Raw genomic sequence first — 14,330 nt, 5'->3', positions numbered from 1 at the left:
ATAGTTAAAAAATCTCATTTACAATATAATATGAACCAAACATTCAGATTAAGTAGAGAAATTAAAGTTATCAAAAGGCCAGCCTAGTCCAGTACTAGTATGTAATAAATACTCAATAAAATCACATTTCAGTTTGACTGACTTGGGCATAAAGAATGAATGTACAGAACTTATAAAATGTGACATTTTAGGGGGTAAAACTGAAGTGGCCTTCTATGCGAAGAAGAGGGAACAAAGATTCTTTTTGGACTATTTGTTTAAAAATTTCTCTTACCTGATAATTAGATGTTTACACTTTTCAAAATGTTTTAATTAATACACACAAGCATACACCTACTGCTCAAAATTTTGATTACTTACAAATTTCCTGTGACATAGAAAGAAAAATTTTAATTTCTGTTTAATAGAATGTAAAACTGAAATCAAAAGAGATTAAGGGATTGGCGAGTTGTCACAGAACCGTAATCAATACAGCATGAGCAAATCCAGTCACTCACATCCGGGTTTCTGTTTTGTTTTGTCTCATCATTACTATAGAATATGGAGATATTTATAAAGAATTCACTACCTAGTATATAAAGACGGATTTTTTTCTACTTCATAATTTCATGGTCAGAATACTGCGTGGCTGTCAGACAAGATAAATTTCTCTAGCGAGACAGCTTATGTAAGCTCTTGGAATTTCCAGTTAACTACCAACTCAGGTCAATAATACCCACTGGTGGATTTGGTATGAGGATCAGCCTTCTCAATGCTCCTTGGGGTTTTTATGAAAAAAGATCCTGAGCAAGGCAATACCTTGAGTGGCTCAGAGCCCTTACCTCCTCACGGCTTTTTCTTACCACCATAATTCATGAACCGACATGAGTGAGCCAACATGGAGGTTTTTATATCATATTAACTTTGCAATTATCACATTTCAGTATACTCCTTGTTTCATCTTTTAGCAGTACCTTTTAAAAAAAAATCTTAGAGAAAATTTTAAAAATGAAGGTAACAGTATGAGCATAGTAATTTTTTAAAATACATATTTTTTTCCTTTGATGGGGCCTTTCTCCCACCATCTACTTCTTCTCAGGTTATGCCAGGTAATTGTGGAAGGTAGGATTAGTGAAGGGAAACTGCCCAACTGAGAAAGCCAGTTATTCTCAGAATGTAGACGCTTTACTATATCTGAAAACCAAATTTTAGTGAAAAGTCATCCAATGTAAGTGGGCATAGAGGTCCACTTAGATCAATTCCATAAGGTATTTTTATGGGGGTAATTGTTTTTTTTTAGCAGTGTGTTGGTTTTTAAACATACTTCGCTTTCAACCTAGAGCAGAAAGCAAAAAGTACCAAGGGAAAGACCTAGAATATTTTTCAGCATATAGTTCTGAGAATCCTTGGTGTTTTTTAGACTCTTAGAATTACTTCCCTTAAAAAGGCAATAAATATACATTAAGGTTGCTAGTACTGTTTCAGCATCCTTTTTTTTTTTCCATCCTAAAGTTGAATCATTTGGCAGGGGGTTGTCAGGGGTGGGAAAGGAATTGAATCAAGTATATAATTCCCATATGCCAATGAAGCAGAAGGTAGGAGAATGTTTAATAAATGCACCACTATAGTTGCCAAATCCCCAAACTTGCCAATACAAGTTGTAGTAATAGCACATTCTCTTTCCCTGGGGATTTTGTCAGGCAAGTAAAATAAATGGCCCCTAAGTAATGGTAAGTGCAAGGGAGATATGCAGGTCATAGACGGAAGCATGACTAGAATGGAAAACAAGTTAGAAAACACAGAGTTAGTAGAGGACTGACCTGATTAAAGCCAGTTGTGCTTCTATGGAAACTTTATTTCTTTAATTTGGATAAGTTCCAGAAAGTGAAAGTATTTTTTTACAGCCTTCTTTGGCTCTGAGTTAGATACCATTTACCTAAGCACACTGAGCAGATGAAAAAGAATCCACAGCCTTATAAGACCAAAGTGGTCTCTTCTTCAAATATAAAACCTCTGGTGACGGCCAGTGTTGTTTGCTTTCTGAGAATTGCAGGTTAAGTGAATCAGACAGTTAATGGAACCTAATTTCTCCAGAGGCAGATAGTTCCAAAGAAAACCTCAACCAAAGATGAAAACATTCCACCTTCCGGAATCTATTAAAATAGCTTAATTTAAATTATGATCCTTCAAACTTTGTAAAAGTCATTTTGTACAAAATCAGAAAATATTAAGCCACTCACTAATTCAGGCTGTATCCTTGAGGAAAAGTTTCTTTACCTGACTGATGTCAGGATTTGACACTGGGTCCGCAATGAGATGGGGAATCAATATCACATTAACTAACCTATAAATAAGTGATTGTTTATTTACAAAGCATACCGATAGCCAATGTAATTAATCCTTACTCTCCTAATAGCACAGCTATACTAATTATAGTATAACCATGAATAAAGATAGTGAGGTCTAATATAATGCCACAGCTACAGCATTGGTATTAACAGCCTGGATTTCTCCAATCAATATATTGAAATGGTATTTCACCTTTCTGTCCAGTACAGCTTAAGAATTTAATGACCTCTTCAGGTGCTTTCTAATATCATAATCTTTCTAAATAACTATTCTTAAAGAAGATTTTTCATAAGATTATCAAAATCATTCAGATTGCTTAATATTTGTCAATATCTTAGAGACAAGACCTATTTCTTTTTTATTAAATGAGGCTATATTAGAAATGAAAAAGTTTTGTAGAAGCTATTCCTTAAGAAGTAACAATATAAACTATTAACTAACTGAAATGTCTCCCATTTAGTTTCATAACCGGTAACAGGCAAGTTTCTTGCCAGCTTGCTAGACCCAGCTGTGCTTGAAGTCTTTGGTTGACCACATACAATGATAAAATTCAAAATGGAGCTAAAGTGGTAAATGTTTAAATGTATTTAAGAATATCCTAGCATCTAAATTAGTTTCAGCATAGTGATTTTCAAGTATATAATTTGTTAGAAAAGATCGTTTTTTTCAAATGTACAATTCATTAGAAAAGATAACCCAATAATTTTCAGCATCCCTAACCCCATTCTAAACCTGGAAATAAAAGTCTCTAATTTCTATTTTTCTATTACAAGGTTTTGTGGGGGACAATGAAATGTTAATTAGCTGACTTCCCACATTTGGCTTGGAAAAGATTTGATCAAAATTAAAACAAACAAAAATAAGTCAAGGATCTAGAAAGAAAAACACATGTCACCAGACAGCTCTCAGAGGCTACCGTCAAATGCCTATATCCCCTAAATACGATGCTGAGGTCAGATGTAATAACTTTGGAAGCTAAACTGAAATGCCTCAAGACCACATTTACATTTGGCCCAAGGTACTACACTGCCCCAATAATTTCAGTACGAAAAATACTTTACTGTACAGTGATATGAAAGGAACAAGGGAAAATCATATTTAGGAACTATATTAATCTGCTCAGGCTAAGACAACAACATGCCACAGACTAGGTGGCTTCGACAATGAAAAATTATTTTCTTATAGTTTTGGAGGTTGGAGCCCAAGATCAAGGTGCCAACACAGTCCATTTCTAGGGAGACTTTTCTTCCAGTCTTGTGGGGAACTGCCATCTCACTTTGTCCTTACACGATCCCTCCCTTGAGCACTCGGGGAGTTAAAGAGCCAGAGAGAGGGACGGGGTGCTCTAATATTTCTTCTATAAAGGACACTAATCTTATCTGATCTGAGACCCGTCTTTAACTTTATTTCTTTAGAGGCCCCATCTCCAAAGACAGCATAGCTGGGGGGCTCCAACATGTAAAAGCAAAGGGGACATAAACACTCAGCTCGTAACAGGAGCTACAACATTCTCATGCAGAGGGAGCATATGCATCTGCTGTAGAAAAGAAAGGATGGTTTTCTTGAATTACTGAGCTTATCTCTTTGAACAGCCTGAAATACCTAAGTATTTATGCTGTATTGAATAGAACTTGCCTGCTCTAAGAAAATAATATTTCCTGCATATCAAACTCTAACCTCAGGCTACACTGAAGATAAAGTAAGTGCAACTCACCATAACTATATAAATGTTAGGAAGTTTTCAAATACGCGCCCTTTAATACCAGACCTTTTAATCTGGTCTGACTCTTCCATGAAGCTCAATCAGGATATATTTTTATATGACTTTTGGACTACTCGTTTATGTCTAATACTGTGGAATGCATAATTGGGTCATCGAGTTAAGCCAAAACAATTTAAAATGTGAATTTAAAAATGTCTAAATAAGAAAATAACAGAATGTGTCAATTATTAGAAATTGCACGATGATCTTGGCTTTTTAACTCTGCATATGCATAAAGAAATTATGGCAATCATGATATACTCAACATAGTATTTTGTGCCTATCATCCTTAAAGACAGTGTAGGAGACCAATCTAAAGAGTGGTCCAGCGCGGTCACTTTAAGAGAGTATACAGATATCTTTACCAGTGATACAAAAAATGGAGATATTTTGCAAACTGGAATTCAAGAACTTACTATTATGAGAATTTCAAATTATTGTACAGACTTTAAATAAATATTATATATACATAAACTATGTAAAACATATACCATATATATTGGGAGTATTAGTAAGTGTAAGTGTGCACTTGTATAACTAGGCTGAGCTGGGATGCTATAGTATGATATGGAGGGCTTGTGCATAGATCCTTCTACCTCCCTGTATATGAGTTTACTGATCTAAAAAAGAGGCGACCATATTAACTACTTCATAGGGTTACTGTCATAAAGAAATGAGGTAATACATTTAAAATAAAAACAATGTTTAGCATATAGGATGTCGTAAATTTATGCTCAATATAATGATCATGTATGTAATCACGTTACTAGTGATCATCATTCACCACCACCTCCATCATTATCATCTTCATCATCTGCACCACCAAGTACAAGAGGTGATTTCAGTCTCCGTATTTGTCTTTGGATACCAACTAGTTTCACTGGAAATATCACAGCATGCTAAGAAAAGAACAAAGAGGAGCTAAATAAGCAAATAACCCTTTTTTGTCATGTGAGGCCAAATGATATCACGCTCCACTGCACCAATGAACAGTGCACAGTAACTCAAGAAGATTGTTATGGGTGTGTTGAGTCATCTCTTGGCACTTGGTAGTATTGAAGAATCACTTTCACTCTCCTTATTTGATTAAAAAGATTAAGCATGGAAATCTATGCCTAGTCTTTGACCTTTGTGTATTTGTGTGATGCTAACCTTAAAATAGTAGTATTTAACCCTGAAAATTTAATGTGAAATGTTTCACTTAAAAGGAGGGAAATTAATCACATAAGTATTGGAAATATTTTAATAATAGAAAGAAAATCACTTGGCAAGAAAGCAGCTTTCTTCTTGTCCTGTATCCTTTTTATTTTCTCTACAAATATGTTGAATTTTTCTTTTATCAAGCACTTCATTTTGAGGCAGGTTTAACTCACTCCAAGGAAAATGCTTTAGAATCATCATTTCTAGGAAACACATTAAAGATGAACCCAGTTTTTACATGGCAATATCATAGGAATTGTTCTACAGTTAGGGTCCTGTTTATCTGCATGAATGAAAACTGTGGCTTTTATTTTAGATTCACAATCTCTCTCTCTCTCTCTCTCTCTCTCTCTCTCTCTAACTCTTTTGAATGTCTGTTTCCTTGACAGGTTGATGAAAGGACTGGATTGTCAATGGGACTTAAGATCTCTGGGCCTTAAGTCTTTTAATGGCAAAGTGGATGAATGTATCTTAGATGTCTCATGAGGTTCTAACAGTTTGGTGATTCAATATAGTACAGAAAAATTACAGTGTCTTAATATGAGCCAAAAACATACTTTTTTTTTATTCTGGATACCAACATTGTTTAGTAGAATCAAAATCAAAATCAAGGAAGCAAATCTTAAGCTTAATTATATGCGGTAAGGGCAATATCTTGGATCTATCTGTCCTCAGCTTAAAGAGCTTACTATCATGGACTTAGAGAAAATTTAAGTACTTTTTTCTAATTCCATAAGAATGAACAAAACAGAGAAGGTATTATGAGTCTGAATCCTAAACCTGCCCAGAAAAACAATACATAAATGTATGTGTACCATGTGTCTATCTCCCTTAAGAGTCTTCAGATACTAGCTTAATTAAAGTAAACACTATTCTATTCTTACTTTATAAATGTTTAGTGTACTGTTGAATCTTAATAAATATTTAATAATATTAGGAACCAACAGAGTGACAAAGTCATTTTCCTTTTATAGATACAGCTTTTTAACTAAAGTAAAGGAACTTTATCTATAAAGGCCAAATGTTCTGTAGCTAGAGTACTCAGAACCCATAATCTTGAAGAGACCTCCTAGCAGTATCTACATTAGCATTTAAATGGAGCAATATTTTTTTCAAACCAGTACCTCTGTTGAAATAATATGGTAGATTAACACAAAACAATCTGTTGAGCTATGATGTGACATTTTTCAGTAAAATACATAAACTGCTTCTAAAAGTTTCCCAGAATAGATTTAATCCATTTCTTGTATTTAATTTTAATTCCAACTAAATTTTCTTTTCTCACTCAAGGAAAATTCCATCAAAGCTCTTTTCGTTTAGACCTCGTAAAACTGACATGGATACGTACTTCACTGTAAGGCTGCATATATATGTAGATATAAATAAATCTGTGCAGCCTTTTTTAACTCAAATTGATACTATGAAGAAGGAGGGTGGAAGACTAAAATTAGATATGCTTTCGACAATGAGCTTTATGCTTTCTATGGACAACTAAAGTGGCCTTTTTATTTGTATTTTTTGTGTACAAATGTTATTTGAAACCCTCATCTTATTGAGTCTCTTCCCTAGCTGTTCTAGTTATCTGGATTTGCATACACTAACTTGAGGCATAAATCAGGGTTTGGGTTGCCTTTTGTATTCTATTCTATTCCTCCTTCATGATTGAGGAAGAGCGTGCTTGTGAGCAAAAGAAGGTGTACCATCATCCTTGGTCCCCACAACCTTATGTTTTCCTCCTTTACTAATGGATGATTCTATTTCTTGAAACTTAAAGTTTTTGAATAACAAATTTTATAATTCTAAAATTTCTAGGGGATAAATGGATAAATATGTAGGAAAAGAGATAAGGCTTTTGAGTTTATTTCCTTCAAGTAAAAATGTAAACTCTCCTAGGTAGAAAGCATCTAAATATCTTTAGTGATCTAATTTTGAAGACATACAGTAACTGCAAGGTCATACCACTCAAATAGTGGGTTAAGAAAATAGAATTATCTCATGCCATTACCAGAGTTTCTGATTGTTCAAAGTAAGATTTACTCAGGATTGGCTGAGGTTGTCTGTTAGCATTGGATGAGAATTTTAAATTATGCTAGATAGATTGAATACAGATAAATAAATATATTTAATTTTAATTTTAATTTTATGTCATTTAGCCATTTATTTTTAGGTCAGTATTTTTGAAAATGCAAAAGCATATCAATTCAAAGAACTGTGGAGAATTTTAGCATAACATTAAGATCTATTGGGGTTCTCTGTTCAGAATATCAGAACAAAGCTTAATTGTAATATTGCCTCTTTCAAGATTATAACTTCAAACAGGGTATAAAATGACTTGTTTTTCTTGTTTGTTTGTAAGCACCTAATAATCCTAGTGAGTACTCCCTATTTCAAAGATGAAATACCTCTCAATTCAGAAGAGCCTATGCTAGACAATGCATATAACTGAATGACATCAAATAATGACCCTCTGTCGATTCTTAGGGAAAAATTATTATTGTTTCACTAGACTACACTCACTCATCTTTAGACTTTAACAAAGGAAGTATGTATTTCATAGAGTACCATAATTATTTAAGTGTCTTAGTAACTATACAGAAACAAGTAATCAACACGGACCAACTTATACCAAGCGCTCACCTCACTTGCTAATATTTTGTCTATGTCTCTGTACATGTTAAATAATTAAAAAGAGTCCATTCCACTGAGGTAGCTCTACTACCCTGGTAGGCTACATAAGCAAATCAAAATCTAAGCCAGAGTCAGTTCGGTAAGTGCACTTATATCCAAGAAAATGAAATTTAAGAACTGATCACAAATAACATACTAGGTTTTCCCAACCAAGACAACCACATCGGCTCTAGCCAATCAAATCATTTCCTTGTTCTGCTTCCAGCTATGTCATATAAAAAGATTTCCTGTAACCAATTTCAGTTTTGCACTGCCAGATTCAGATGGATGAAATCTCGTAAACTCTTAAAAATTTTAATATACCTCAGTTTATCTTTTGACATGAATAAATATGAAAAGGGAGTAATTGGTTCAGACCAAAGTATAGATCTGACTTTTCATAACCAATGCATATAATACTCAGAGAGAATATAGATATGGAGTAAAAAGAGCATTCTTATCTGGCCCAAAAGACCAAATTAACATATTCAAATATTATTCTAAATAGTTTGAATTTTGGCTGGTGGCACTCAGATAAGAAACCTATGTCTAGCCAGTCCTGATGCTTTATAGAAAACTACAGATAAATTCCAAACTACAAATCCCGCCTTGTCACCATAATCATAGAAGATATTGATGATATTACACAAAAAGTTTCCTGGTTTTCATGTTATTATCTATGGCAGGATTGAGCACAGCTTAGATTCAATCATGAAGTTATCATTACTGCAATAAAGAATTATTCTAAAGGTATTACTTTTATTTTAGTGAAGAAGGCAGAATTTAGATTGAACACAATCTGTTGATTTGAGATTAGAAAAAGGGAGGAATTACATAGTCCCAGGAGAACACAAACCATTCTAATGTGGCAAATATAATTTTATTTTTCTCAAGCAAATTCATATCTCCACTAATCATACAATAAGACTATATCACCAGTCACTTCTCACTTCTAGATGTGACTTTGTTTCGTTTGTAAGCATCTAATCAGACATTATGAACCAAAAGAAATCAGACATTATAGACCTTTTCTTTGAAATGTCTCCATTTTTTTTTTGGCATAATATATTGACCTCGGGTCTCGAAACGAATTCAAATTAGGATATGACAAAGACATGCAATGAAAGAAGCCCAGATACCTGCATCCTTATCTGGATTCTGCAGATATCAAGAATCAGATAAACTAGATATTTTGCATGTTTCATTCTTCCCTTTTCTAAGATTTTATTCCAGTTATTTCTGTCCCTCTTCCATTCTTGTATATTAAGGATGTGTGTGTGTGTGTGTGTGCGCACACCCACACGCAATAACTTGTCTACAATTACTCGTAGGCCAACTTTCTGAAAAGAGAGCTATCTGGACTTGATGCACAAAGCTGTAGATAAACTGGAGATTAGGAATTTGGTCTGTGGAGATTGGATAATGGAAGTTTGTCATTCTTGGGGCAAAAGTGAGGGTATATACTATGCATAGGGAGAAAGATGGAGTGTAATATTCAGAAGCTGCCATGGAAGAAATGCCCAGGAGAGTCAACTGACCCTCATTAAACTATGATATTAACAAGAAATGGTTTGAAGCCACTGTGCTTCTGTGGTTATAACAGCAATTATCTTGAATTGCCCTTATTAACACACACAAAAATACTGAAGGCGGTCTTTTAAAAAATGGTGTTTAAAGGAAAATAACCCCTTTTAAAAAGTATGACTAAAGTATGTTATTATTGTAAACTTTGAATATTCGGAGACTTAGAATTTTCTGTACATAGTAATATGGATACTAATTAAAGGGTATGGTCAGCCAAGAGCATGATGATGTGGACGTGAATAGCGTGATCAGACACAAGAGGATCAGTAACAGAACAAGATAAATTTAAAACAAAAGAGAACAGGGACTTAGGGCAGGGTTTTAAAATGTCATGGTTAGGAGAAAATTAAAAATTAGCATTTGAACCCCAATAGACTATCATATAGATATCTGTGCATTTGAAATTATTTTATTAATAAAATATCTGTCTAGATCCTATCACTATTTTTAGTTTGAAATTTTTTGTCTAAACTTACAGAAAATGTATATGCAGTATATTCCATAGTATAACTTCCACTGTTCTCAAATATTTTAACATTTTCATTAACCTCATAATTAAGAACTATTGCAAATATTATTATCATCTGGTAGACCACATCTGACATTTACAGTTAGAATAATTAGCCAAATTGGGCAAAGTAGTTGAAAATAATACTGTGCATGGTCTGGCCTAAGAAAGATCATTGCTTACTGTGCCTTATGCTCTAGGAGGTTTAAAGATTGAAAGAAATAATATAATATCATTGGTGTAGAACCATGCTTATGATTACCACACTTTCATCTGTTATCATTATTTAAAAAAATGTTTTAGGAGAATAACACTTGATCTGGTGCTCCTTAGAATTAAGTACATTACAGATATAATTCATTTTCTCAGAGGTACATTTCTCTTATTTCCTCCTTCGTGTTGTTTCCTTCCGTGAACTACCAAGAATGCTAAGCAATGTTAAAATGAATAGTTTGTTCCTATGTAGTATGCTCATAACAGGAAGGAAAACATGGACATATACAAATTTATACTCCTGCTCTCTCTTCTAGGAGTTCTGATAACAAGCAACCCTATTTTTCTCTATGATAATAACATCTTCCTTTGACATTGTCTCATCCACAAACTCACATTATTATCCAGGCTACATGCCGTAAATATTTTACTAAGTCTTCCTTTGGAGCATTTGGAATACCCTCATTTCATTGTCTAAGAAAACTCACAAAAGCAGAACATTCAAAGCTGCCCACAGTATCGGAACTGAGGTCCATACCATTTGCCTAGTATTCTGTCAATGGAGAGTGAAAGCTAACTCAGGCTTCTGTTCCTTCCGTCCTTATAAACAAACCATTCCTTCAAATTGTGAAGCTTTGCTTTGTTCCCATGTGTTTAGGGCTGGAATAGAGCAGAGGAGGCAAAAGACCAATTCGTTGTAATTATCTTTAGAGGAAAAGCAAAACAGAAAATTAAGTTAAATATTAAAGTAATTAACAACAAAATTATTGCTTTCAACCCTGAGATCACTCTTTCTATGTAATTTGAACAGTTTATAAACAAAATTGCTTAACTGAAAATGTAGCTTTGGATATTTTGATTCCTCATTTGATTCACAGTAACCAAATTTTCATTGTTGACAGCCAGGAAATTTGTGCCCACCACCATAATTTATGAAGTATAAAATTAAGACGCTCTCTTAATTTGCATTCTTATTTCTTCTCAAGCAATGCCATATCCTCAAAAGATATTATTCCTCATTCTGTATCATTTTGTTTTCTGTGCAAGGGAGTCAAATGCTCAATGGGGGGAAAAGTTCCATGAACTCAAGGCCATTATCAATTACTCAGTAAACATATTGTTTTTAATAATTGACTAGAAGACAATCCTGGAATTCTTGGAGAAGCAGAAGGTTTTAGAATTTAAAACTTGGGATATGATAGCATAATTTTATTACAAGATTTGTTTTTTTAATTAATCTAAGGGTTACAAGAAAATGGATAAATGAGTTCCTGACTGTTGGTGATTTAATGTGTCACTTTATTAAAGAAAGCATACACATTTTTAAAGCCTATGAAAAACAAATGTTTGTTTTTTGAAAACCTTGCTTAATAGCTTCTATACAAATATCTATAAATATATCTGTAAGTATAAAATATCTATAAATATAATTCACATTATTTAAGTTACATGAGGGTAGGTAGGAATGATTTTTTGTAGCTCAGGGCCATGTTTCCAATGAGGAAATTAATGGTACAAGATGGATTCCTGATAAATAAATGCCATTTAAATTTTTACTGGTTTGATGGATACTATGAAAGAGCAATGGGCTAAGACTGTCCTACCTTTTCACAAACTTGTGATATAAAATACACATTCTCAGGGCATCAGTTTCCTTATTTATAAAAGAGGGATTCTACTATTCCATTTCTATGGCAGCGTTGGCACTAAAGAAGTAAGTTCTGGCTTCATCCCAAGGTTTCCATTTTCAACCATATGTGACTGGCAATCAGGGGAGTCCACTGGCCTAGTTCACAGCGGCCAGCTTCACACTGTACAGGTGGTCTTCTCTTCCTCTTGGTGTCAGGAAAAACGTGTGTTTGATAATACCCTAAGAGTCCTTAACAAGCTCATCTCTCCTCCACTGAGGTAGCTGGACTGATGATTTTCTCTCTTTGGATCTTGAGGTGAGTTATTACAATAGTACTTGTGTTGAAAAGGGAAACTTTTTTCAAATTAAGTAAACTAAGCAAATGGAACAGAAGCCAACAGGGGACTTTAGGGATTATGAGCCAAAAACAAACACTAAGTAAGCTTTGTGAAGATAAGATAAAGTGCATTTTCTGCCTCAGGAAAAGAAGCACATTCTTCTAAATAATGTGGAATTTTTTGATCCATAGTTCATGTCTATGTTAGATTTTTTTCACTGAACAGAGTTTATGTCAACTACTCTTATAACAACCTAATTTCATATTCCATATATCATTACTCTTAAATGAAACTTGATATTTAGGAAGATGTATCTCATGCTAACATGACTAATTTTACTGCATTGTGTATGCTGCAAGTAGAGCTGTTAAAAAAGATTACTATTTTAAAATTCATTATTTTCATTTGGTTGACATTTATATACAGGATAATGCCAAAAAGAGTAAAGAACATACATACTTTAAAATTAAGTGCCAAAAATGTTTAAACATGTATTTTAATCTTTATATGTATTACAGTAAGCTAGTTTCTAAAATTTGACAAATAAAAATTTACAGTGAATGTATTCTTCTTTGAGTCTACTTTTGCTGATGCTTCTTTTATTTACTTTTTTGAGGATTTGATATTTTCATCACAAAACATACTAAATTCATTTAGGGAAACTAGAATTATGGGGTTAAGGTAATTTCTTGAACCTCCCAATTTTTATTTGGCTTATTAGGAATATTTTGATCTTATCCCTTTATATTTATAAGAACAATGTCAGGCAAGTTGTAATGCTGCATTAGGAGATTAGAATAATAAATTATGACCCCAGCTGTACCAAGTGCTATTTGTCTTACCACGTGTTTTCATCTTCTTTTGATTATAAAGTTATGGGTTGCAACTACATCTCTAAGACCCTCTTTGCATCTCTAATTAACAGAAAGAAAATAAAATATATTTTGTGGATTTACTATGCTTCAGATCCTTTTCTACGACAGGGGAGACCTAGGACAAAGATAAAACACATAATCCTCTATCCTGAATGGCCTTTAGAATTAATTGGGAAGGATATATGTTGAGTGTAGATCGAACATGGGGGAAGTCATCCGTCTCCAGATAACAACTGCTTTCAGAGAGCAAACTTGAGGGCAGAAATACACTAAAAGGTGTCTTGTTATAGTCCCCTATTCTGTGATTTCTCTTCTTTACACTAGTATTCTCTTGTGCCCTAGCCATCTCCTACCCATCCCACCCTAACTTCCTGAACATACCCAGCTTCTTCCTGACTCTGGGCCTTTTTATTTGCTCTTCCCTCTGACTGGCTTCCTCTTCTCCTGGCCCTTTTTAAAATGACATATTTACTTTTAAAAAAATTAAAGTCATATACACACCTAATCTTTAAACCTAAATGCGTTAATATAATTATAATAAAGAAAACAAAGATTTGTCTTCAGAAGCAATCTACTTCAACTTTTTAATAGTTTCTCCTGGGTTAAATCTATGTGCAACTTCAAAAAACCAAGTTAGGGATATATTTAATTTTATGAAAATCAATAATCTGAGAATAAATGAGAAAAACAGTATCCACTAAGAGACTTGGTTCTTACAATGTCTTCCTCTCTTTGTGGGGGCTGATGAATCCTGGAGAGTTTTAGTGACAGGCCAATTAGGATTTGGCTTGCAACTGTTTGGTGAAATCTATGGTTTTGAGACTGGGTCAAGTTCATTTCTATTTACTCACAAAAAAATATCTCATTACTAATATAAGACTGAGGACTCCTAGATAAGCAACATGGAACCTAAGAAACTTTGTTTATTTGGGCGATTTAATTAACAAATAAAACTGAAGCACCTGTTTTTTACCTAGAAAATTTACTCAATTATTTTAGTAATTTTGAATAAAGATTATATTAATTACATTAATTGAGTTTTTATAAAAATAGAAAAATGAAACAGAGTTAATACCTTACCTTGTAATTGATTCAAGGATATACTTCAATAATTATTTTTAACACCAAGAAAGGTATTTTCCCAGGTCATTTTTATAGTATTTTATTAACATATACTGCACTTACTAGTCTCTTTCTTTTTAAAAAACATTTTAATGTTTATTTA

This window comes from Suricata suricatta, chromosome 6 (genome assembly GCF_006229205.1).
Source record: "Suricata suricatta isolate VVHF042 chromosome 6, meerkat_22Aug2017_6uvM2_HiC, whole genome shotgun sequence".
Taxonomy (NCBI): Eukaryota; Metazoa; Chordata; class Mammalia; order Carnivora; family Herpestidae; genus Suricata; species Suricata suricatta.
The sequence above is the reverse complement of the archived record's forward strand: the minus strand, read 5'-3'. Positions refer to the sequence as shown.